The following is a 27,679-nucleotide window of genomic DNA, read 5'->3' as shown; positions in this document are numbered from 1 at the left end:
CCCTTAATACTGGAAAGTATAGGTTTTCCTTCTCCATACTTCACATCCACCAGGGACACAGTTGAAGTATTGTACTTTCTCTCCTCTACACACACACGCACACACACATTTACCTGTCAAAGGGTCCCAACCCACCCCTTTGATGAAAATGAAGGAATCCCAATCCTCAATCTTCTGTGATTATTGTGGGTGCTTTAATTTTCCCAAGGGAGCCAGGTAATATTTATTAGACTGGTAAAAATGAACTTCCAGGAGTCCAGAGAACCTAGATCTCCATAGCACATGCCAGTTTTTTGCTCAGTTTGGCCATCATGCATATTTCATACTATTAACTCCTCTCTGTGCAATTTTGCTGTTTCCTGTAGCATCTATGCTGTTCATTCTGGTTCGAGACCTGGAAGGAGTTTTACAGTCTGGAAGACCATTTAAAATAGTAATAATTCACCCACAAGCTGACCCCCTTGGTGGTGGTTTCCCTTGCTGCTGTCAGCAGACCCTTTCCAGGGAAGGGGCTGGGTGGCCTATGATCTCAACCCTCTCTTGGGGTACCTAGACTCCTCGGCACCATGGGGCTGAGGCAGCCTTTTATGTTTCAGAAGCAGGAAGATTGAGTTTCTCAAACTGGCATGTATGTGTGTGGAAGGCAATGTGGATGACTTGCTGGTGGTAACAAAGACTTGTCTGCTAATTTTGAATGTTAAAGAGACCAGAGAAAGAATGTTTTTTAAGAGTAGAGTATGGGAGCTCCATTTCCTGGGACAGAGTGTAAAACTAGATGAAAATTCAGAAACCTTACCTGGAATATTTATTTTGTTACTGTTAAGAGGGGCACTATTTTCTCTTTTTCATTCTGAAATCTATTATTAGGTTTGATACTCTGATGGTTTTGATGTCAGGATAGCATGCCAAATATATGCAAATCATCAGGAAACATCTCTTCTCCCTGTTGATTCATTTTCAGGCAAATTCCAGATCCCAAAATGAGAACAATGGGAAATCTAATCTTTGAATAAGTGACTCTCAATATAATTTCTAGACACCAAATGTTATCATTCTCAGAGCTTTTCCTTTGACTTTACATGGGGAATCTGATCCTTTCCATTGATGTGGAGGGTGCCCTGTCCTTTAAATAGATTTTGTGGGGAAGTATAATTTTTGTCTTTGTTCTATGTATTGTTAGCTGAGATAGGTAAGGTGGGGGGGGAAATAGTGACTCATGTGGACCAGTTGTTGGAAAACCAGTACGAAATCCCAGGAAAAGGGTAATCTTTCTAACAGGTGCATTTCTCTCGACTTATCTCTCTGGATATCTCTTGGGAAATGCTTTGCCATGTGTTTGCTTGGTGTTGACAACACGGAGTCCACCTCCCTAGCCACAGATAAAATAGAGTTGTTCATTATTAACCTCTTGGACTTTGCACGGACAGCTGTTTATGCAATTTAGTGATCCCTGGTGGCCGGAAACCCTTGGAGGTGCGGACTATCTTCACATCCGCAATGCAAATATTAAGTGCAGGGCTCAGGTTCCCTGTATTCAGAGTTTTCCAGTGCTGAGGTAGATTTTAAAGCGGTTACAGTTTATATTACCAGAGCAATCATGGAGCACAAGAATGGAAAGCCAGATGTACTAATGGTATTAATGAAGTCTAGAAAACACGCAAATATTTGGCTAGTAATCTCTATTACTTCAAAAATAGATGCAGCGTTAGGAAGGGGCAGAACCAGAACTTGAACTTAGGTCAGAATGATACCAGAGTCTGTATTCTTATAATAAAACTGTATTGCTCTTCTTGGGGGTATAGGAAAGAACTATATAACTCATCATTAAAAGAATTGATTGACCATATCACCCAGAGAAAATACCCTTAATATACTTGGATTTTCCTACATTTATAAAGGTTAACATTTTCACAGTATTAAATGTAGAACTGTTGATACCGTGAGGTGCCTCTTGACAATCACATGACAACAGGATTTTGTTCCCCTTCATAACCACGTAGTTAACATAGTTTCTTACTCTACACCCCCAAAGAGGGGGAGAAGATATATTTCATTGTCTTTAATACAGATAAGTCCTCTCCCCCTCTTTGGGGACTTGGAGTAGGAAAAGGGAAGCCAATTAACAGGCAGGCTACATTTGAATTCAGATTTTCTCATACAGAAAAGACAAGTGGGGGCGCCTGGGTGGCTCAGTGAGTTAAAGCCTCTGCCTTCGGCTCAGGTCATGATCCTAGGGTCCTGGGATTGAGCCCCTCATCGGGCTCTCTGCTCAGCAGGGAGCCTGCTTCCTCCTCTCTCTCTGCCTGCCTCTCTGCCTACTTGTGATCTCTGCCTGTCAAATAAATAAATAAATAAAATCTTAAAAAAAAAAAAAAAAGAAAAGTGGGTTTTCCCTTGCAATATATAAACATGTTCTTATAACTCCAATATTAAACAAAAAAAGCTTTCCTTGACCCACATCTCTCTTCAGCCACTGCCCCATTTATTTTCCATTCACAATATAGCTTCCACAAAGATTCTCCATAATCACCATTTTGCCACCTCCCCCACTTGAGTTTTCTTCTCATCTCTGTCTCCACCATCTTGGGGCCCTTCTCCACTGATGCCTTTCCACACTGCTAGATCTAAAAGATGTTCTGTCTTTAATTTGTCAGAGGCACAGCAGCCCTCACTTCTCTGTTCCTTCTCAAAGCACTTTTTTTCATCTAGGGTTTTTCTCCTAGCTTATTGGATACCTTTGGGCTTTTTCATTTCCTGGCCTCCTCTCTGCTCAACATCTAAGTTTTGGAATGCCCAGGGTCTTTTCCCGGCAACCACCTCTCTTCATTTTTACTTCCCTCATGTGAGCTTATTTAATCCCATTGTGTTACACATCCTATAGAAACTGAAGACTGCAAATCTACACCTTTAGCTCTGACCCCTGCTTTGAACTCAAGTCCTGTGTCTGGCCACCTACTTGATACTTTTTCTTTGGTAACTGATGGGCACTTTCATACTTAATATACCCCACTCCCAAGCTGCTTCTTTCTGAATCTCCTTCATTTCATTAAGAGACACTGTTATTTACCCAAACGCATGGGGTAGACACCTAGGAGTCATCCTTGTGGTTTTCTTCATTCACCACATCTAATCTCAGCAAATCCTGTTCTCTCCTTTTCTTCTGCTCCCATCCTAGTACAAGCTACCCCAACTCTTTCATGGAACATTAAAGTGGCTTCATAACTAGTTTGCTTCCACTGTTTGATTCCTGCAATAGTTCATTCCCCTCCATAGCAGCCAAAATGATCTCTTAAGTAAGTTCTTGTCATTAAAAATTTAAATTTTTTAAATTAGAATTTTTTAAAATTAAATGTTTAAAATTTTTTAAAATTAATTAAAAATTAAAAATTTAATTTTAAATAAATGAAAATGAAATAAAATTTAAATTTTATTCAATAAAATAATTTTATTTTTTATTTATAAAATAAAATAATTTAAAATTAAATAAAAATTTGAGGCTCACCTGGGTGACTCAGTGGGTTAAAGCCTGTGCCTTCGACTCAGGTCATGATCTCAGGGTCCTGGGATCGAGCCCCACATGAGGCTCTCTGCTCAGTGGGGAGCCTGCTTCCTCCTCTCTCTCTGCCTGCATCTCTGCCTACTTGTGGTCTCTGTCTGTCAAATAAATAAATAAAATCTTTTTTAAAAATTTGAACTTAATTAAAAATTAAAAATTTTTCACTGGACCACATCCAGTAATATCTAGCTAACTCCTATCAGACTAAGCCTCATGGAGGTAACAGCTACAAACTCTGGAAAAAGTGGATAAATACCTGGAAGGACTGGCAAGTGATCAAAAGCAGACAGGAATGAGAGGACCCTACACTTGAAAAACGGGATAGAGCAAGGAGGGAGTGCCTGGAGTTCAGGATGATCTCTGAATTATGCTTGCTTGGGGTAGACTCCATGCAACCCAGAGTAATGTTAAGGAAACGCAACAGAGCTGTCAGCTGCTGGGTACTGCAGGGGAAACAGAACTTGGAGTTTCAGAAGAACTGTTGAAAGTTCTTTTCAACAGAACTTGAAACTGCCAGAACTACAATAAGGTAATAATAATCATAAACACTACTTGGAGAAATATTACGGAGTCTAGACGCCCTACAACACATCATTCTTACTGTGTAGGACACAACACAAAACTACTAGATATTTGAAGAAACTGAATAGTATGACTTTTACCGAAGCAAAGGCAGTATTTGGATACCCATTACTAGATGACCAGATGTCGAATTAAGGAGACAAGGATTGTAAAGCAGCTGTTATAACTATGTTCTAGTACGTAAGGGAGAATTTTCTCACAATAAGTGAACAAATGGAAATCTCAGCAGAGGAAGAGAAATTATAAAAGAACCAGTTGGACATTCATGAACTGAAAAATACAATATCTGGAAAAGAAAATCACTGGATAAGCTTAACAGAAGATTGGACATAACAAATAAAAGAGTTTATATACTTGAAAATAGATCAGTAGAAATCATCCAAGCTGAAGAACAGAGAGGAAGTCTTTTAAAAACAGAATAGTACCTTATAGAACAGTAGTACCTAACAGTACTTAAAAAGGTCTAATATACGTTTAACTGGAATCCCAAAAGTAGAGAAAAGAGGATGAACAGGAAGATATTTGAAGAAATAATGGCTGAAATGTCCTGTATTTAGTTAAAGCCAAACATTTTAGTAATTTGTGAAACCTAGTGAAGCCCAAGTGGGGGGGAAAAAAACAACAACACAAAGACAGCTGTACCCAAGCAAAGTGTAACAAATCTGCAGAAGACTGAAGATGAAGAGTCAATGTCGAAGGCAACCAGAGAGAGGTGATATGAATGACTGCAGACTTTGTAGTCACTGGAGGCCTGGTAACAGTGTAATAATACCCCCGCTTTTTAAAAAGTAATACCTGTAAGTGCTAAAAGAAAAAATCAACCCAGAATCCTCTTTGTATCAAAATTACCCTTTAATATTGAAGGAGTTATGGAGGGGACATTTTCAGATAAGCAAAAGCTATGAGATTTCATTGCCACCGTTTCCCACCACAAGAAATATTAGAGGAAGTTTTTCAGGCTGAAAGGAAATGATATGAGAGGGAAATCTAGATCTTCAAGAAGAGGTGAAGAACACTGGTTATGGTAAATGTGTTTTTAAATAGGAAAGGGTTTTTTCTTATAACTCTTTTAAAATATATATGAAAGGGGAAATTATAACACTGTGTTCCAGAGTCTATGAATATCTAACATGTATAAAAACTTTAGTATAAAGAACAGGAGTGGGGAAGATGGACCTATTCTTTTTTTTTTTTTAAGATTTTTTATTTATTTGACGGAGAGGGACACAGTGAGAGAGGAAACATAAGCATGGGCGGGCAGGAGAGGGAGAAGCTGGCTTCCCGCTGAGCAGGGAGCCCAACATGGGGCTCCAGCCCAGGACTCTGAGGTCATGACCTTAACCAAAATCAAGAGTCTTTTTCTTTCTTTTTTTTTTTTTTTAATTTATTTATTTGAGAGAGAGATAGCAGGAGAGAGCATGAGCCGGGGGAAGAGGGAGAAGCAGGTTCCCCACTGATCAGGGATCCTGATGCGGGGCTCCATCCTAGGACCCCGGGATCATGACCTGAGCCAAAGGCAGATGCTTAACTGACTGAGCCACCCAGGCACCCCAAAATCAAGAGTCTGAAGCTTAACTGACTGAGCCATGCAGGTGCCCCCTTTCTCATTGACTTTTTGCAGCTGTTCCAGCTCTCCTCTGCCTCAGCAGATGACTCACCTCCCACTCTCCAGGGGATGAAGAAACCAGGGGTTTTAAACTATAAAGTGTTAAACTCATCATTCATACTTACCTTCCCATGGGTTTCAGAGAAAGTGGTGTTCATCTTCTTGGCCTAAGCCAGTCCCTTTATAAATACTTCAAAATTTCTTATTTTACAGTCAGAAATATTATTATCAAGCATATAGGAATGTTCATGTTTAGCCATTCACTGCCTTCTCTCCTTGCAAGAAAATAACACGAGAAGCCAAATGATTATCTGAAGGTTTCTTGGTGGTTGTGCACATACCGAAGCAAGGGGTGTAAATGGGTGATCTTAAGGGCTGGGCACAAAGTGTAGTAGTCCTAGTTTCCAGAACTGCTACAGAGAGTGGCTCCATAAGGCCCCCTCTCCTGGAAGATCCTAAACCAAGAGAAACACTCTATTTACTGCTGTTGTTCTGTTAAAAAGGAAAATTATTGCTTTATTTGTTTTTACCAAAATCAGTATATGTTCATCATGGAACAGTGATATAAGGAATATACATAAATGAACACCTACATAAAATAACACAAATAATACCCGTACTTCTTTCTTTCACAATACACTTCTGCAAATGTCTTACATATTCTCGCAAATGTCTTACATATTTCTGCATATCTTTTCACCTGGTTCATGTCTCTAATTGGTTTCTAAAACATCCCCCCCTCCAAAAGACTATTCCCATTATGCAGAATCACTCTAAGCAGCCCATGTTGTTTTCCTCTCTAGCTGAGGCCGGCTACTGTTTCATCATCATCCCCATAGAAGATGGGGAAAGAGAAGCCTTCTATACCCTGTACTCTTTCACTCTCTCACCCCCTGCTTTTTGGAATTACTATTTTTTTTATTGTAAACAACCAAAAATAGAAGATCTCTCAATACAAATGTATAGTTACATGAACTTATTCCAAGACGGGTACCACCCAAGTCAGCAGCTATGACTGTGTTCCCCATTCTGGAAGCCCCCCTTCTACTCCCTCTTGATCAGGCACCCTCCATACCATCAAAAGCACTGATTTTCCTGCCTTTATAGTACCCACTTTATATTTGTTATAGTTTTATCACCCAAGTGATAGACACCACAGCTTGGTAGTTCCAACTTTTATTATATGTCTTTGTATGATATATATTTTATATAGAAATGTATAATATGATACATATAAATAAACATAAATTTCAAAAAAATACATATATGTCTATCCATATATATGTTTCCTCTAAGACATATGTATATATTTATACGTATATAAATATGTATGTATGTGTTTCTTCTAAGACTCTTTAATCTGTATATTTCCTGCCATTCAAGATACTTGACCTGTAGTGTTTCCCACAGTCTGGATTTGCAATCCCATGATCTGTTTCCTCAGTATGTTCCTTTGTCTCTGTGTTTCCTGCAGATTGGCAACTTGTTCAGAGTCTTGATGAAACTCCTGTTCGATCCCTTTGGCAAGACTATAAGTGGTACTGTGTTCTTTCATTAGGAGACACATAATATCTGTTGTCTCTCTCTCTCCCCCCCCTTTTTTTTTTTTGGTAGTGTTAGCAGCTATTGATACTCATTGCCTAGATAGACCTTAATTCACTGGGGTTATAGGTTGGTGATATATTCTAATTCTTAAAAAAAAATTATTTGCTGAGGGTGCCTGGGCTCAGTGGGTTGGGCCTCTGCCTTTGGCTCAGGTCATGATTTCAGGGTCCTAGGATCAAGTCCCCCATTGGGCTCTCTGCTCAGCGGAGAGACTGCTTCCCCCTTTCTCTCTGCCTGCCTCTCTGTCTACTTGTGATTTCTCTCTGTGTGTCAAATAAATAAATAAAATCTTTAAAAAATTATTTGCTGAAATATTTTTATTTTATTTTTAAAGATTTTATTTTTAAGTAATCTCTTCACCCAGCATGGGGCTCGAAGTCACAACCCTGAGATCAAGAGTCACAAGCTCTATCAACTGAGCCAGCCAGGTGCCCCCTGAAATACTTTTGTTATGAAAGGTTGCTTTACCTCATCGACTGTTCATCTAGTGGCACAGCTCACATAGGAAAGGCAGGATAAGTATTTTCCCTTTCTCCAGTTTTAGTAATGAATTGGTTCCTTACCATCATCAAAAGGTAGCTTAATAAAATATATCTCTATTAACTCATGGAGATGTGTCCTCATTAGGGAAGTGGGCTGGATTCACCAGGCAGCTGAGTTTCAGTCCCCCAAAGCTGAGGCTCAAGAGTCATGCTCTGTCACTTCTGCTACACTGGATTGTTGAAAGCAAGTCACAAGGCCATCCCAGATCCACAAGGTAGAAGGAAAGAGTCCAGCTCTCCATGGGAAGAACCAGGAAGGATTGGTCACCATGTTTAATCTGTCTCACCTAGTTTTTTGTAAATATCTTCCATGTTTTTTGGTTTCATGGGGCTAGTGCCTCTGTTTTCGTATGGTAATTCGGGAGACTGTAAACTGTGCTACCACTGCTGTCTTGTCAGAATCCTCCTCTGAATCATTTCTTAGTTTACTACTTGTGGAACAAGCCTTATGCGCACAAGGAAGTGTCTGGCAGGGAAAGTGGTCTCGGTTCTGCTGCTGCATGTTCTGCACTTGACTTGTCAAGAGTGGCAGGCTTTGAGAGCTCATTATTGCCCTCACCTTGATGGCTTCCATGGAGCATGAGTCCTTGTGCTCTCAGGTCCAGAAGGCCTTCTGGGTGCCCAGATGGTTCTTTCAGGGCTCCTTGTGCTATGGCCAGTCTGTGCTCCTGTCAGAACTGCCCCTACTTTCATGGGAGCTCAGATCTGGTCTGTGAAGCCACTCCAGGAGGCTTTTGCCATCGCCTCCTCTCCATTTCAGTCTACATGTGTCTACTGACTCCTTCCCGCTGCCTCACCACCCACTTCAAGTCTTCGGTTTGCAGCTCCTCCCTGAGGGCCCTTTGACCTCCAAGCAAACCAAGTCACAAAATACAGCTTACCTCCCAACCCGCACCAGCTGCACTAGCCCACCCATTAACGGAACGGAGTCAAACTGAATCCCTCTTCAGGCTCACCTGGGACATACTACTCCATTTAGAAAGACCACCCCCATTCAAGATTATATTACTATTCCCATATTAATTTTTGATAACTTTGTGTATGGCTTCATGTCGTAGATTTAAACATCTAATCCATCTGGAGTATGTTTTGGTACATTACAAGAAGCAAGAATCTAAGTTTTCCCCAAAATAATGAATCACATGGAATTAAATTATCTTGAATAAACTCTCCTCCTATCCCATTAGAAATAGAATCACTTTTTCCTTTTCTAAATTCATAGATACGTACACACCTACCCTCGGGTCTCTCCCTGGTCTCTTGTCTCTATTCTCTTATTCTGTATGGCAGTTAATTAAAACATCCTAATGCCTTGATTAATTATAGTTTTAAAATACATTTTTGTGTCTTGTTTTTAGTGCTCTCAGTTCTTTTTCTCCCACCCCTTTCCAGGTTACACTGGTGTCTCATACTGATTTAGGTCTCCCTCTCTGTTGACTTCTTACCTGTTCCATGTATGTTCTTGTCTCACATGTTAAAACAAGCAGCAGCAGACTCTTGGATCTTTGTGTTTCTTCTAACTACCTTGCTCCCTCTGTGCTTTCCATAGGCGAGTTCTGCTGAAGTCTTGTATTCCCTCCATCTCCACCACCTCCACTGTCCTGACTTCAATAAAGCTGAGTTTTTACCATGGTCACTGGTGGCATTTTATTTGCTAAATTCAGGGAACACTGTTTGTTTTCCTACTTGATTTCTTTGCCACATTAAACTCTGTTAACGACTTTGCTCTTTTCAAAGCCCTTTCCTCTCTGGTCTCCTGCCTCAGCCTTATCCCACTGAGGGTCTTCTTTCTCTTAGACTGTTCCTTCTCAGGCTCCTTACCTGGCTTCTGTTCCTTCGTTAGTGCCTTCAAAGTTCATGTTCCATGGAGTTCCACACCCGACTCTCTTTATGCTCACTCTCTGATTTCATCCCCCATGGCTTCAATCTGAAGATTAATTCTATATTCCCAATCCAGTGCCTTTCGTATTTCTGGTCATGTACTGAATAGCGTCACCAGGAGATCCCATCAAGTGCTTCAAGTTCAGAGTCTCTCATCCTTCCATCCTTCCTTACACACCTCCTCAAGTAAATCTCAGATAATGGCCTTACCGTTCATTGGATCTCCTAAGCAGGAAACCTAAGCCTCATGTGCAACTCCTTATGCTTCAGTTCCTCCTACACCTAGAAGAGAAGGAAACATGCTTTGCTTGAAACAAACTTGGATTCTAATCATGGCCCTGCTTCCCTATCATCACAGCCTTGAGTGAGCTCCTTAATCATGCAGAGCCTCTGTTTCCACCCCATGCAAGAGGTATGATGATGGCACCTACTTTGAAGGGCTGTTCACAGTGTTAAATGAGATGACGGTGTGTCTAACTCAGCACCCAGCTCTTCAAGGGCTAGTTTCCTTCCTAATCAGTGCTGCTTAAATATTGTCCAAATTAATGACTTTCTCTCCATTTTTCTGCTGGTCTTTCCCTTCTGGCACCCTTATCTCTCATCTGGACTTTTCCAGCAGCTTCCCCACTGTCCCCCTTCCTCGGGCCTCATCCCCTCTCCATCTGGATTGGTTCTTTCTTCCTCTTTACCATCTCGTCCCCACATCCGGACCTGCTTCAGAATCTTCCTGGATAAAGTACCTCTTCCTTAGCATGGCTTTCAGGCCTCATGGACAGCCAGCCCTGGTCAACTTTCCCATCTTCCCCTCTGCCTGTGCCTGTGTCCCACATGCTCCTTGCTCCACTTCTGCCCACGGAGTGTGCTGCTCATCTAAACATGTTGTGATATTTCTCTCACATGCTTTTTCACACTCTGGACTTTCTATCTACCTTGGATTCCTCTCCTTTCCCATTGCCCCATCCAGGCCCGTAACTCTGAATGCCTGGTAAGCTCCTACTTACTATTCAAAGCCTGGTTCAGTCCCACTGCCTGAACCTCTGAACCAACTTAAGTGACAGTTGGCCTTTTCAAGTCCCTTCGCATTATTCTCCACAGTATATTCTTATAGGGAACTCTGTAATCAGAGTGCTTTCATTTACTTATTTCCCTTCCCTCTCTCTATTCCCTATGCTCACCCTCAAATGATTAGAAGCCTCCCTAGAGAATCTGAAGAGCTTGGGTTGTGTAGTCAGACAGGGTGGGTTCAAAATCCCTTTCTTAGTACTTGCTTATTTGGTGACATTTGGCCAGTTACTTAGCTTATTTGAGCCTCTATAGTTTTCTCAGTTATGAAACAGTAATAGCATCTTTCTTAAGAGGTTTTTTTAAGGATTAGAATAATCCATGAAAGTGCTTAGCCAGCCCAATGCTTGGCATATATTAAATGCTCAATAAATACTACTAATTGCTGCCACCATTGTTATTTTTTTGTTACTATCGTTTCTTATTATCATTAGTTAATTTTTATTACTGTCATTATTATTGGAAGTAAGAAAGTTTTTTGTGCATGACTTTTATTTAAAAATTTAATTTAAAATTTAAAATATTGAGAAGTAATTGACAATGACTATACTGTTATATCAGTTTCAGGCATATAATGTAATTTGATATTTGTATATATTGCAAATATACATATATAATGTATAAAGCACAATAAGTCTATTAACCTCCAGCACCATACTTAGTTATAAATTTTCATGTGTGATAAGAACTTTTAAGATCATTTCTCTTAGCAACTTTGAAATATGTATTATTAACTGTAGACATCATGCTGCATATTATATCCCCATCATTTATTTATTTTATAACTGGAAGTTTGTACATTTTGACCTCCTTCAGCATGCTCTACCTCCTGCCTCTGACAACCATCAGTCTCTTCTCTGTATCTATGAACTTTGTTTTTGTTTTTAGATTCTACGTATAAGTGAGATCTTGAATATTTATTTGTCTTTCTCTTTCTGATTTACTTCACTTAGCATAATGCCCTCAGGTTCATTGATGTTGTTGCAAGTGGAAATATTTCCTGCTTTTTTTGGACAAAAGAATATTTCTGTGTATGTGTGTGTGTCTGTACCACATTTTCTTGATCCATTTCTTCTTTGTTGGAAACTGAGGTTGTTCCCATGTCTTGGCTATTGTAAATAATGCTAGGTGAACATGGGTATGCAGTACATTTGGGGGTTAATGTTTCCATTTTCTTCCGTTAAATACCCAGAAGTGAATTTATAGGGTAATTCTGTTTTTAATGTTTTGAGGAAACTCCATTGTGTTTCCCATAGTGGCTGCACCAATTTACATTCCCATCTATAGTACAGAAAGTTTCCTTTTCTCTACATCCTTTCCAATACTTGTTGTTTCTTGTCTTTTTGATAATATCCTTTCTAATAGGTGATAATCTCATTGTAGTTTTGATTATGTTTACCTCTTGATTACCTTTTAATGTACCTGTTGGCCATCTGTGTGTCACTGGAAAGGTGTTGCCTTCTCATTTTGTTGATGTTTTCCTTTGTTGTGCAGAAGACTTTTCGTTTGATGTAGTCCCACTTATTTTTTATTTTGTTGTCTTTGCTTTTGGTGTCAAGTCAAAAAAATCAGTGCTAAGACCAGTTTTACAGAATTTACTGCCTATGTTTTCTTCTAGGAATTTTAAGGACATACCTTACATTCAAGTCTTTAATCCATTTTGAGTTAATTTTTGTGTATAGTGTTAGATACTGGTCCTGTTTCATTCTTTCATATGTGACTATTCGGTTTTTCCAGCACCCTGTATTGAACAGTCTGTCTTTTCCACATTGTATATTTTTGGTTCCTTTGTCATAAATTAATTAACCATGTATGCATGTTTATTTTTGGACTCTCTGTTCCATTGATCTGTGTGTCTGTGTTTATGATTATACTTTTTTGAGTTTTATAGCTTATGTGATACACTGTAGTATCAGGGAGTATGATGCCTCTTGCCTTGTTCTTTTTGAAGAATGCTTTGGCTTGTGGGGGTCTTTTATGGTTCCATACAACTTTCAAGGTTGTTTATTCTATTTCTGTGAAATACATCATTGGAATTTTGATAGGGATTGCACTGAATCTGTAGATGCTTTGGGTAGTATGAACATTTGTACAAGATTCTTCCAATTCATGACCATGGAATGTGACTCTGCAGTTTCTTTCATCAACATCTTAAGTGTACAGGTCTTTCACCTCCTTGGTTAAATTTATTCCTAGGTATTTTGGGGGATGCAATTGTAAATGGGATTACTTTCTTAATTTCTCTTCTTAACAGTTTGCTATTAGTGTGTAGAAATGCAACAAATTTTTGTGTGTTGATTTTGTGTCCTTGCAACTTTACTGAGTTCATTTATTAGTTCTGATGGTTTTTTGGTGAAGTCTCTAGGGTTTTCTATATATAGTATCATGTCATCTGGAAACAGTGACAGTTTTACTTTTTCCTTTCTGATTTGCATGCCTTTTATTTCTTTTTCTTGCCTAATTGCTTTGGCTAGGACTCCCAACACTGTGTTGAATAAAGTAGTGAGTGTGGACATTCTTGTCCTATTCCTGATCTTGGAAAACTTTCACCATTGAGTATGATGTTAGCTGTGGACTTGTCCTATATAATCTTTATTATGTTGAACTATATTCCTTCTATACCTACTTTGTTGAGAATTTTTTTAATCATAAATGGATGTTGACTTTTGTCAGATGGTTTTTCTGCATCTATTGGGATCATCATATTTTTATCCTTCATTTTGTTAATGTGGTATGGCATATTGGTTTGCAGACGTTGAACTGAACTTGCATCCCACTTGTTCATGGTATATGATACTTTTAATTTATTGTTGAATTTGGTTTGCTAATATTTTGTTGAGGATTTTTGCGTATGTGTTCATCAGTTTTTGGCCTTTGATTTTGTTTTCTTGTGAATTTTCTTTTCTTTGTTCTTGTCTGGTTTTGCTTCCAGGGTAATGTCAGTATTGTAAGATAAGTTTAGAAGTGTTCCCTACTCTTATGTTTTTTTTTAAGAAGAGTTTGAGAAAGGTTGGTATTAATTCTTCTCTAAGTGTTTGGTAGAATTCACCAGTGAAGCCGTCTGGGCTTGGACTGTTGTGTGCTGGCAATATCTTCTTCATCTTTATGTTGCCAACTTCTAGGACAGTCCCTGGCTCATAGTGGATCATGGTAAATATTTGTTTAATGGTATGATAATATCAACTAATATTTATTGAATATTTACTATTTTTTGAGTGTGTGCTAAACACTTTAGATGCATTATCTTATTTAGTTTTTATAATAACCCTGTAAGATACTGACTGTCATTTTCTTCATTTAGCAAACAAGGAGACCAAGAGAACTGGCTCAGAGACTACATGGCTAGATTGAGATCACATAATAAGTAACATAGCCAGTAGCTGACTTCTGAGCTGGTGATCTTCACACCCAGCTGCAGTTGCTGTGTGATCATGGGCAAGTCACTTATCCTCTCTGGTACTTCTCTTTCTCATTTGAAAGTATGGGGCAAACTGGACCATCTGTAAATCCCCTTCCACCTTTGCTACTCTATTATTCCATTAGAAGTAGAAGACAGGTGTGCCTGGCTGGATCATTTGGTAGAGCATGTGACTCTTTTTTTTTTTTTTTTTTGAGCATGTGACTCTTGATCTTGGGGTCATGAGTTCAAGCCCCACATGGGGCATAGAGCTTACTTAAATAAAAAGAAGAAGAAGAAGAAGTAGAAGACAAACTTATAACAAATGCCATGAAGATGAAAATCCTATTAAAAAGATTTTCTAGTTCCAGTTAGTGCACCATTTCTCTCCAAATACAAATTATTACATTCCATTTTTCATTGACTCAAAGAGCTTTGATGGTTTCTTAGAGTTCATTGCGTTGGTATTTGGCCAAGCCAGTAGATAGGGACCTTGATCATGTTCTTAGGTGCCAGCCTTGGAATCTACTCTGGCTAGCTAAGGCAGAAATGGATATTTATTTATTTATTTATTTATTTTTTAAAAGATTTTATTTATGTATTTGAGAGAGACAGTGAGAGAGAGCTTGAGTGCAGAGAAGGTCAGAGAGAGAAGCAGACTCCCCGTGGAGCTGGGAGTCTGATGCGGGACTCGATCCTGGCACTCCGGGATCATGACCTGAGCCGGAGGCAGTCGTCCAACCAACTGAGCCACCCAGGCATCCCAGAAATGGATATTTATGAAAGAATATTAGGTGGTTCACAGGTTCTCTAGAAGCTGAGGAATGTCAGACTGAGGCTAGGGATAAGGCCCAAGCCACAGTGACGAGTTGTCCTGGAAAAGCTTCTGGGTTGTTGTGGCCAGACACAAACTGCAACCCACATCATGATGCCTGAACTTCCCCTCCAGCTGCCTCCATGCACCTCAGGTCAGGCTGCTATCCTCACCACAAAATGGATTCTGCATGCTGCTCTTGTGACTAGAAGGCTCTCTGGCTCTGTCTTATTAGAGAAGACTGGTCACACACCTATACAGGACTTAGGATGTGGGCGGCTTCTTAAACTGGAAAACACCCAGAAGGTGCTGGATGACCACACACAGTGGGATGATTGACTGTTAGATAGGTTATTATACTGGCTGGAGAAAGTCAGCTGGAGCTCGTCAAAAAGATGTGTGTCTTAAACCTCAGAACCTCTTTGAATGCATTGAAGTAATAGCTGCTAATACTCACTCTGTGCATGGCCTTGTGCTAAGTTGTGTACATACATTTTCCATTGAGGCCTCACAACAGTCTTCTGACGTTTCTATTATTATCCCTACTTTGTATTATTAATGTCATCTTATAGTTGGGGAAACTGAGGCACAGAGCGGTAGCACTGTGTCCTATATCACTTAGCTAGTAGGCGTTGGAGCGTGGACTTGAGCCCAGTAAGCCACTGCATCATTCTGCCTCCAGCAAAGAGGCTTACTGGGTTGAAGGTCAACCACTAGGGGCTGGGTCCCCACTGGCAGTGGTCCTCCTCAGGTCTGAATTTAGAGTGTGCCACAACCAAACCATTTCCCAGGAAAATAACACAGACAAGATTTATAAGAATAACTATGCATATTTCTTTTAATATTTTTGAGGTCAGTAGGTTTCAGGCACTAGGATACTCCTTTATTTAGTTAAAGTCAAAAGCTTGAAGATGCTTGGTGTCTTCACCCTCTTTACCTTTGTGTGCTGGGAAATGGTCTCAATGGAAAAAATATCACATAAACTCAGTTCCCAAGGGTCCTCACTTAGTGCCATGCTGGTACCTCAGTTTGAGTTGCTGTAAAATTCTGGAAACGTTTTGCAGGTGGGGGGAGGAGGTTTTCTTGACTCACTTAGGGCCCCTGGCAGGTATGACAATTAAACTGACGAGACAAATTAGCAGGAGAAAAGCATACAGATAATTTCGGTTTTACATGGCACAGGAGCCTTTCTAAGGAAATGAATGCTGGAAGAAACAGTTAACCCTGTACATTTTAATACTGGGTTTGATGAAGAGTGGCCAGTTGTATAGAAATGTGATAGAACAGAGAATGTGAGGGAAGTGTAGCAAACTGGAGGAAACTTAGCAAGTCCTGCTTGTTTGGATTCTTTCCCATGACCCTCCATCCTGGCAGTAAGGATGCTCTTTTCCTCTGGGTGTAGAGAGTGCACCTCTCATGTCTTAAGACCTGCTTCAGAGAGAAGGGTGAAGGACAGGTAAAACTTTATGCTTCTGCTGTTTTTTGTTTCACTTTCCTTCAGGTTAAAATCTTGAATATGTGTGATATCCTATTGTGGAATAGTAAGTCCCAATCCCTGTCACTTGATAGAAACCATTCCTGTTCTCACCCCTTCACATGTACTCTGGCCTGTCTTCCAAACAGAATCAGCAGCCACTTTGGAGAAACAAATATTTGAAACAAAACAACCCCACCTCCCACCTTGCCATAAATACATGAGCATAAACTCTGGTTGTGAAATTCAATGCTTATTTGGCTTGAGGCTAAATCATAAAGGAGTTTTACGGCCCCATTCAGGATGGAGATAAATGCACAAATGAAAATACACATACTTGTGGAACACACACAATTAATGATGGCCCGAGGGAAACATCCTTCCTCCCCAGGACTTCATCTCTCTTGCCTGATCCTAGTTAGAGAGAATTGGCAGGAGGCAGGAGGGAGGGGATGTTGCTCTTTGGTGTGAGATGACAACTGACTCCAGGAGGGGAAGGAAGTGAGAGGGGAGGCCAGAGCAGAGGGCCATAATTGCATTATGAATTCCTGTCTATTCTGAGCAGATTGTCCCCAAATTTGTCATTAAAAGTGCAATTTCCTCTACGAGAAGTGTCTTTCCAAGGATCCCAGGAAAGATGATGAGAACAGGAAGTAGGGTATCCAATTATTCATGTTGGTAATGAACTTTATTCTGCATTCATTATTTATGAATGCTGTATTCAGCTGAAACTTATTTAGTAATAAAGTTAGTATTGCTTTTCCCCCCTTCATTTGTGGGTTCGTCTGACAGACACTTTAAATTGCCCACTAAGCAGGGACACTCGGTGTACCAAGGAGGTCCTCGTTCTGCCTTCAGATGGTTACACTCTGTTATGCGAGGCAGACATTAACCATCTTGTTACAGCTATGTAGTTGCCTGGCTGATGTGTGCTGTAATGAATCAAAAAACGTGATAAGAGCAGGTCACAGGAGCAGCCGACTGTGTCAAGGGTCTGGGAAGACTAAGTTGGGGGAAGTGCCATTTGAGTTGAAACTAAGGTAAAGGATAAATACTAGGGATGAGGGAGAAAGAATGAAGAAAACGAATCTGATGCAAAGAATGTGCGTGGAAGGTGTAGCAGTGGGTTCCAAGCATGGGTTTATCACGTTTATTCTCATTGTCCTTGGATTAACTACATGAGAGTTCTTCTGGTGTCATTTATGAGTCACCTGCTTCAGAATCACTGGGATCCATATTAAAAGTTTACAGTCTTGGGCTCCACACTAGGCTACTCAGAACGTATAGGAGCAGGACCCAGCAGTCTGTATAGACTCCTTCCCCCAGGTGATTCTTACACATACTTGGTTTGACTTGAGAGCCACTTCCTAGTAGTAAAGAGAGCTTAAAATTCTTTCAGGGGCTTCTGTTTATAATCCCTTTGATGCCACTGCAACCTTATGTGGTACACAAGCTAAGTATCATTAATCCACTCTTTTTTTTTTTTAAAGATTTTATTTATTTATTTGACAGACAGAGATCACAAGTAGGCAGAGAGGCAGGCAGAGATAGAGGGGAAAGCAAGCTCCTTGCTGAGCAGAGAGCCCGATGTGGGGCTCAATCCCAGCACCCTGGGATCATGACCTGAGCAGAAGGCAGAGGCTTTAACCCACTTAGCCATCCAGGCGCCCTTCATTAGTCCACTCTTACAGGTGATAAAACAGAGAAAGATGTAGAGACTGACCCACTCTTCGATGTGCCTTGTGCCCTTCTCCTTATACCACACTGTGTCTCAGAGGTGATTACAGTGACCACATGTCCTTTACAAATGTGATGTAATATACCCAGGAGTGGATTATAAGCTTGAAGGCATACATATATTTCCCTCATAGTGAGGAAATAATATTTTTGACCTATCACCTAGTAGTTCAGCAGGTCTGAGGTCAGACAGACTTGGAGTGTAGTCCCAGGTCAGCCACTTACTATCTGTGTGAACTTGAACAGGTTACCTAACCACTTGACACCCCATTACCTCATTTGTTAAGTAAGGATAAACAATTACACCTACATCTTTGAGTTGTTATAGAGATTAAGTTACTATGTGTGAGATACTAAGGGCAGAGCTTTTGAGTACTTATTAAGTACTTAAAAAAAAAAGAGGCTGTTATACCTATAATATTAAGGACTCATTTATATGTAGTAGTATTATCAGTATAACTGAAACCCAAATGAAAATCATAAGAGATGTCACACGTAGAAGGTTTAAATAATGCCGTAAGTCATCCAGGCAGAAACATTTGAGACAACCCCATATCAACAAGCACATCTAGCATCCAATTCTTGGTTTCTAAACACCATTTCTCCCTAAAAGAAACCAGGTCTTCTTGGAGAAATGCTGATATAAGGTCTGGAGTAGGGAGAATACAAGGCAAATCTGCAACATTTTTTTGTGTCACAAAAAAATGAAGTGCTGATGAGGACATGTCAGCAAGATATTTGGGGGGTTGGTGGTGCCGGGCTGGCTCAGTCGTAAGAACATGGGACTCTTGATCTTGAGGTTGTGAGTTTGAGCCCCACGTTAGGGGTGTAGAGATTACTTAAATAAATAAAACTTAAAAAAAAAAAAAAGATGAGCTGAACCAAACTGGCTCCCACTTATCAAATTTGGGACAGTTTGAGCATTGGAAGAATAATGACAGTGATTTTGACTATAACACATTGAGTAAAAATAAAATAAAATAAAAATCCATGAATTCACAGTTATTAAGACAATGGGATAGAGCAGGGAAAGCTTTCTTTTCCTTCCCTTTTCTCAAACAAAATAACCACAATTTTATGTGGAAGGAATTACAGAGTTAGAAAGGTGAGAAAACTACTCTTTTGTAACACTATTGTAATAATGGATTCAGGCAAGGACCATTACTGGGGGTTAAAACGTTCTGTTAAAGATTGTTGGGAAACAAGATATTCAAATAGTCTTAGAGATTACTTGAATTAATATTATTTTATGAATTTTTTAATATTTTATGAAGAGAAAAAATGTGTCTTTCCTATGGGGAGATCTGGTAAATACCATCTAATCGAATGACCAAATTTAGCATCACTGGTTATAAGACAAATTGACATTATATGTCCTCTAATTTAATGCAACAGGAAGTATACAACCTCACCCGTGTAGTATTACTGCCCAAACTGTCTAACCTGTATCAAATTATAGGAAATAATCAGAAAGACCTGCAAGGACGTTCTCCAAGACAATCAACCTGTGCTTTTCAAAAATTTTACTGTTGTAAGAGATTAAAAAGGGAAAGAAAAGTAAGAGGAGTTCCTTGAATCTAGATTAATGTTCTAGAATTAATGTTGTAGGATTTAGATGAAAGGAAACTAAAGACATGATGATTCAATTGCAATGTATATTCTTTGATTGGATTTTGCCTTTAAAAAAAGTCATAAAACACCCAAATATTCATCACTTAATGAACAGATGAACAAATTGTGTTATTTCCATCCAATGTGATATAATTCAGCTAGAAAAAGAAACGAACTCCCATTACATGCTACAACATAAGTGAACTTTGAAAAGAAAGAAAGAAGCTGGACACACAAAATTTTATGATTCCAGTTCCGTGAAATTTCCAGAACAGACAGAAAGTAGACTAGTGGTTGCCAAGGGCTGGGTGAGGGGAGTGACTGCTAATGAGTTAATGGGTTACTTGAATGATGAAAATGTTCTGGAATTAGATGGTGGTGATGGTTGTACAAACTTGTAAATATATTAAAAATCTAAATTGTACACTCAGAAAGAGTAGATTTTATGATATGTGGATTATATCTCAATTGAAAAAACTATTAGGACATTGGGACAGTTCGAGAAATTTGAATATGAGCTATTATATCTAAAATATTAGATATTTTTCTAATGTTAAGTTTCTTGAATGTGATCACGGTATCATGACTATATAGGATTATGTTCTACCTTGTAGGAAATATTTAGGGATGTATTTAAGTATGAAGTATTTAGGCATAAAATGTCATGCTATTTGCCCCATCCCATGAATCAGGAAAAGTAATAGGAAAGATACCTGGATGGCTTAGTCGGTTAAGAGTCGGCCTTTGGCTCAGGTCATGATTCCAGGGTACTGGAATCAAGTCCTGCATTGGGTTCCTTGCTTAGAGTCTGCTCCTCCCTCTCCCTCTGCTGTTCCCCCTGTTTGTGCACACACTCTCTTTCTCTGTCAAATAAATAAAATCTTTAGTTAAAAAAAAAAGTAATGGGAGAGAACAAATGTAATAATTTAACAATGGGTGATCAGGCTAAAGTATACATATGTTCATTGTATTACTGTATCTTTTTTGTAGCTTGAATTTTTTTCAAAGTACAAAGATAGTGGGGGGGAGGGGACCATTTACGGGATGTCCGTTACATGCCAGATTGGGGACAATAGAGTCTTGTGGGATTGTGACAAAGAAATGAGGGATGTTGAGGCACAGCCCTCCCTCCTTTCTGAGCGAATGCTTAATGGAGAGTGAACTGTGCACTTCCCTTCAAAACATCTCCTGCTCCCACCAGCATCAGAGACAGATGGTCAGGCTGTCTGTTTTCAGGGAAATTCATTCTGTGCTTGTGCTTCATAGATGGAGTGAGTCTGCTTTCCTGTCTGACTTGATAGGATTGCCTGGGTGGGGTAGGAGTGGGGGGGGTGGAGCTTAAAATCGTAACAGAGAGCCAGCGTAATCTAGTTAGTGTTAACTAGTGAAATCAAAAGGGTAATGAGATGCAAGTCAGCTGAAGGTAAAAACTTCGGAGAAGGAAGAAGGAGGTGGGCGTGTGCACAGGGAGTGGCTAGGCAAAGGGTCAAGGCCAGCAACCCCAGTGTGGCTATTGAGTTTGAGTCGTAAACAGAAGCAAGGGGGAACCAATGCCCTGGCTCCATTTGCAGACTCTGAATAGTGAAAGTGATTATTGGGATTCTCCTATTCCAGCCTTGCTCTTGGCTGGTGGTTAGAAAAGTGGCTATATGGTGGCCCATATTGTCCTTCCTACGTACACTACCCCTCTTCCCCAGGGAATCATTGTCATCTGCCCAGACTCTCTTTTTTTGGGGGGGGGGGTGTCTTCTATTATTTTTCTCTCAAGGATGCTAGGAGAGAGTCTAGTAGAGCTGAACAGTGTTTACTCTTAGAGCAAGGTCAGAGGGGGTCTCAGCCTAGAGCAGGGCTTGGAGATGTGGAAATGTCTGAGCAGCAGCAACTTAAGGAAGGTTTTGTGAGGCTAACTGGGGAGGGTGGGGAAGACTGGATTTCTGGTTCACCCTTGACCACTAGTGCCTTCTGTTTTTAAAACAGCTGTGCTTCATCGTTCCCAGAGCATGGGCTAGCCATGGGAACTCAAAATGCAAAGTCCCAGTTGGGGAAATTAAGCTGCAAGAGCTCAGTGCCTAAAAAATATTGACTGTTTCTTTTTTTAAGCTAATATTCCAAATTTCTTATGGAAGTCAAGTTAGACATCCAGGACACAGGAAACAAGGCAAGAGGCCACAGCCAGCTGCCTCAGAGGACCCAGGACACTTTCTTAATAACATCCAGATGGTTCCAGAGAAATTGTTAACATCTTGGGGGAAAAAAAAATCAGCTGCAGGAGAAATGAGATTCAAGTGGTTTGGGAAGGACAGGCTGCAGGAGAGTCCCCAAGGGACTGAGAGAGGGTCTGAAATAGAAGCCTCTGTGGTGGGATTACTCCTTTCTGTGGCAAGGCTGGAGGGGAGTGGGTGTAAAAAGCTAGAGCTTCTAGTGGAGCCTTGGGGTTGGCAAGAGAGCCTCGATGGAACTGGCCTTCTGGTCACATTAAGCCATTCAGTAACCTGGGTTTGCAATAACTTTTTACATTAATTCTTTTATTCTGTTTTAGAGAGGACTGTTTACCTCTCAGTCTGGTGTATCTATGATGCTTCATAAGGCTGGGTCTCAGAGCCCACGGGGTTTTAAGGGCCTATGGCAATATTTAACCAGAAGAAAATATTACATATGTAGTATATTTATAGTCATGTATATGGTGTATAGGTACGTAGCAGAATACAAATATATTTTTCATCATATGAAAAGAAGCTTGCAGAATTTATATTAGTATCATCTATCTAATTAAATGCCTATGATAGCTAACATCATGTCAACTTAGGAACTAAGTTCAGTGTTCATTAAAACTTTATTTCATTTGAAAATAATTTGTACATTAGATTTACTCATTTCCCCAGGATCGTTTAGACCTTAGTTCTTTGGAGCCACGTAATTTAAAAAGTGAAATTCTGATATTTTTTCCATTTTACCAAGGAGAGAAAGGTACATCTTTAACCTGGGATGAGAGTGTTTTGTTACGTGTACACCAACGAGGACACAGAGCAGAGTTGTCACGTGAAAAATCAGGAGCGCAGGGGCTTCTGAAGGCCTTAACCCAGTCCTAGTTTTCTAAAGAGGTGTCTGTTTCTTCCTCTCCTTCTCAGTTGCCTTCCCCCAAGGAAGAGGAAATGGCTTGTTTGTGGAATGTAACTGCACGAAAATCTCTTAGTTGGAACCAAAAGTGGGGGATAGGGATAGAGGAGCCACAGGCTCAGGACTTGATCAGCTTTTAGCAAGCTGTGCATTTTCCACTCCCCCAAAACACTTGTCTCTTACCTGGGTCACTTCAAAGCCCATTAGAGCAGTCTCCTGCCCAACACCCCCCCCCCCCACTGCCCATCTCAGGGTTTCCCCAACTTGAACAGGATTTTGCTCCTTTGTCTGACAGTGACAATAGGAGATTAGAGCTGGAAGGGGGGTTGGTGAGGGCCAATTGCCTGGCCTTCCTTGCATTTTCCACATCCTAAATTAAGAAGCATGCAGGAGTGGAGAATGAACAGTGAGACTATACACATCCTGGAACTTTTGGTCTGAAATGCCTAGGTATTTACTATGAAAAACATCTGTGTATAATTGCCAAAACCAAACCAAACCAAAAATAACCCCGAAACACCGGTAACAGGCACCAGAATTTTCTGCAACAAGCAACATTAACAAAAGAAAGACCAGCAAAGAGAGCCCAGAACTGGTTATGGAGCATTAACCAGGTAAACGCATTAGATGGAGCCATCTCTTTCCTTTGGGACGACATTGACATTTAAGTTTTGGCTTCTTGGGATTCAGCTGGAGGACTCTTAGGTGGAATGCAGTGACTCCTTCCTTCCTCCCCCAACTGAAATCCGGGCTATTACAATTCCAAATGGACACAGAGTCCTGCCAAGTTTATAGGAAATTGGAATGCCAGTGTAGGTTCCCACCACTAGGGATAGCAGAAGCTGAGTGCTCAGAGAGTAAGTAACATTTCCCTTGTGATTCCCAAACGGGTCTATTTTTATTTTAAGAGGTTCTGTGTTTTCATTTAGTTTTGTGAACGGAGGAATCCATATGGAATTTTTACCAACTCTACTAAAATAAAAGCATGCAGCTTCTCAGCAGTGTTCGGAAATATGTACAAAGATTCAATGATAGGTTGGGAAGAATTGTAGATATTCACTTTTGAAAATCTTTGGGAAACCCTCAACTCATTTTTAGTGGGTACCTTCTAGGCACATGGCAGAATGCAGTGTCGATTGCTAAATCCGTACATAAGCAAGATTGTCTTTGACTTGGCATACTTCATCATTCAAGAGAAGCTATAAGTAGCTGCTCTGAAACGAGAAGTATGTATTAATTTTATATAAATGAAATATAAATATATTTTACTTAAAGTGCTGGATTTTGAGAGGGTGGATTAGACTCAGAAATAATACAGGTGTATTTTGGTTGATAATTTTCAGTAAGATTTCTGTTACTCTTCTATTACCCTAATAGTCGTAGATTAATAACTATTTGAAACGTGTTATTTGTTTGTTAGGTTATTTATAGTATTCTTCCCAGCTTCTTCAACTTCTGCCTTGATCCCCATGTTCCCTCCGTATCATAGGCTCTATAAAATAGGGAGCTTACCTGTCTTGATACTCTACCCAGAGCTAGAGTAGTTCCTGAGTCACAGTAGGTGCTCAGTAAATGGTTTTTCCTTTTTAGTCATTGAATAAATTAAAACATCCCCTGTCTTTTTCTTGCAGTAGGTTAGTCATGAAAAAATAAGTTAGTAATAAGAAAAGACCTTGCGTCTGTTCGCGTGGATGACTGGGTTTTCTCCTGTACCTGTACCTGTGGCTGTTGTTTTGCTTTATGCTGCACGTTTAACTGTGCAGTGTGCAGCATCCTTTGTTCTTCCCGTATTTGCTCTGTACCAGGCACTCTTCTAGGGAGAAAATATCCTGTATCTGTGGGGATTACACTCCACTGGGGAGAGATAGACAGTAAAAAATGAATATATATTTTGTCAAGTAGAGAGAAACATTGTGAAGAGAAAGTAGGAAAAAGGGGTGGTTAGGGAAGGTTTCTGCTCAGGGGGCATGGAGAACTCCTTGAAAGATGTGAAGGAGCAAAGTAGGCAGATAGGTGGAAGAAGAGCTGTGTTACGTGCCTGTCTCAGCTGGGGAGGAGCCAGGAGGCCAGAGCAGAGCAAGGCGAAGGGTGTAGGAAGTGAGGGAGGGCATCAGGTCACAGAGGGCTTGGAGGCCTGGTGTATGGACTTGGACTCCACGTGAAATGGGGAGGCTTCTGGAGGAATCTAGAGTCAAGGGGTTCCCCGACTTGGCTTAGGTTTTCAAAGCTGAAAATCATGGCATGGGTGGCTTGTCAAGACCAGGTAGGAGGCTTGGTAATCATGTAGATGAGCAGGACATTTTTCTGAATCAGTGGCAGCAATGAGAAATGGTCAGAGTCTGGATATGGCTTTGAATGTGGGGCCATAGGGTTTGTTCAAGGTTTAGAGATGGGATGTGAGAGGGGGAGCAGGGAAGGCCTCAGAGTTTTCAGCCCTAGTCCTTGACAGAATAGCCTGGCCATTTAGTGAGATAGAGAAGACTGAGAGATGTGTGCATCTGTTATAAGAATATAACAGGTGATGTGGGGGGTGGGGGCGTGTCATAAATTTGAACACCTTGGTAGAATCCTTGGGGCAGAGACCCAGGATGGGCGTGATGACCACTGAGTCCCAATGAAGTGAAATCAAGTGAAATGAAGTGGTCACAGATCCTCGAGTCTGGCATGGAGCTCTTTCCCAGTGACTGAGGGAATCTACTGAGGAGCCTCTGAGCTCCTGCCTCTCTGAGTCATCCTCAGGGGCCTGGATTCAACTCTTGCCTTCCTGCCTCCTTAAGAATGTTCTCTTCCTGGATCTCTACACCCTGAAGCTGTTTATTGATCTAAGAAGTATAAGGTGACTTGTCTTAAACAACGGGGAGGTTAGCTAAACTTGAAACGTTTGACTTTTGACTGCTTTCTGGTGAGGCCCACAGGATAAAACCCATGAAAGCACCCTTGTTTGTACTCGTAGTGAAGAGCTGTCCCCTGTCTGAGAACCCGCAGTAAATGACAGGGATGGTAGGGGCAGGGCAGCTTCCAGTCCCCTCCTTGCAGAGGCTCCCCAAAGCCCAGGTCTTTGGTAATTCCGAGGGTGGGTGGCCAGTAGGAATGTGCAGAGAGCCTGCCCCTGTCTACTCGGAGAGTATTTAGTCCTTCTTAACCTTGGGAGTCTCTCAAGTCCCGATTCATATGTGACTGTTGACACTACTGTCCTTAGCCCCCGGGGATCCAGTGTTGTCAGCTCTTGAATTCCGTTTTCCTTGTACCTAAATCTGAAGCCCCATGGGCCTTTCCCATAGCATAAATAGCCTTCTCTTCCGGGGCATATTGTCCCACTCACAGGAAATAGTCTCTGAATTACATCACAGACCAGTTCTACTGCATTCTGTTGACGTTTATTGTAGGACTATTGTGGGAATGATATGGTTCCTGTCCCCTGTAGCTCCTGTATTCCATCCATTACAGAGACCAGGGTGGGGGGCGGGGGGGATACGCAGGTGAGTGAAATTCCAGGGCACACTGTCATCCTATGAGTGTTGAAATAATAGCAAAACTTTTCTCTAAATGTTTCCCTAGCAAAGACAGATAGATAGTTTTCCTAAGCTTATAAAGGTGGGTATATGACAAAGCATGATACTTTTCTTTCCCTGTGCCATTTGCTGAGATGATAAATAAATTCATCTTTGGGAGAGTAGGTTGGGGGCCTGGGGAAATCGATTAGGACAATGTTGCAGAAACCACTGGCCATCTCCAGTGTCCACCCTTACCTTGTTCCATGGTAATAACATAGAACCCCCAATTTTGAGTGGTGCTTATAGCCAGATGGCCTTAGGACTGCATATCTTGGCTTCCCTGGCAGCTAGGTAGACCAGCAGATGGAGTTCTGGCTCAAGTGAGTAGGTAAAAGTGTCTAGCGGCAGCTCCTAGAAAATCCACTTAAAAGGCGTTATATGCGTAAACTCTGTGCCGCATTCTTCATACGTTCTTCCATCTTGCTCCCTGAAATGTGGAAACTGCCGTCTTGAACCACAAGGTGGAAGCGGTCCATGATGGAGCAACAGGATAGAAGGCACAGCACACCATACCCTGTCTTTGAGGCCTTTTATATGAGAGGAAAGAGGAATTTTTTTTTTCCATTTTATTTATTTTTTCAGCGTAACAGTATTCATTCTTTTTGCACAACACCCAGTGCTCCATGCAAAACGTGCCCTCCCCATTACCCACCACCTGTTCCCCCAACCTCCCACCCCTGACCCTTCAAAACCCTCAGGTTGTTTTTCAGAGTCCATAGTCTCTTATGGTTCGCCTCCCCTCCCCAATGTCCATAGAGGAAAGAGGAATTTTTTTAAAGGCATTGTTATTTGAGATTTGCTAGCCCTCACAGCTGAACTGAAGCCCAACTAATACAATTAGCTCAATGTTGCTCTGTGTGGGCTGCTCAGCCATGTGCCCCACAGTATCATTGTCGACTGACGAGAACATGTGCCCGTTCCCAGTCACTGAATCCTCGGTCCACGTTACTGTGTCACCAGAATCAGTCACAAATCAGTCACAAAATCCTAATGTAGTGAGCATAGATCTTACCCATATATCGAGAAGTGAAAATAATGGTTTCATATCCAATGTGCTTTGAGCTCCCATGTATCCCTAGCCACAGGGACTTGTCCCTGTGTACATACTGCTGTCCTCTACTTTTGCTCGTCTATCACTTGG

Source organism: Meles meles, chromosome 3 (assembly GCF_922984935.1).
Source record: "Meles meles chromosome 3, mMelMel3.1 paternal haplotype, whole genome shotgun sequence".
Lineage (NCBI taxonomy): Eukaryota > Metazoa > Chordata > Mammalia > Carnivora > Mustelidae > Meles > Meles meles.
This window is presented reverse-complemented; position numbering follows the sequence as displayed.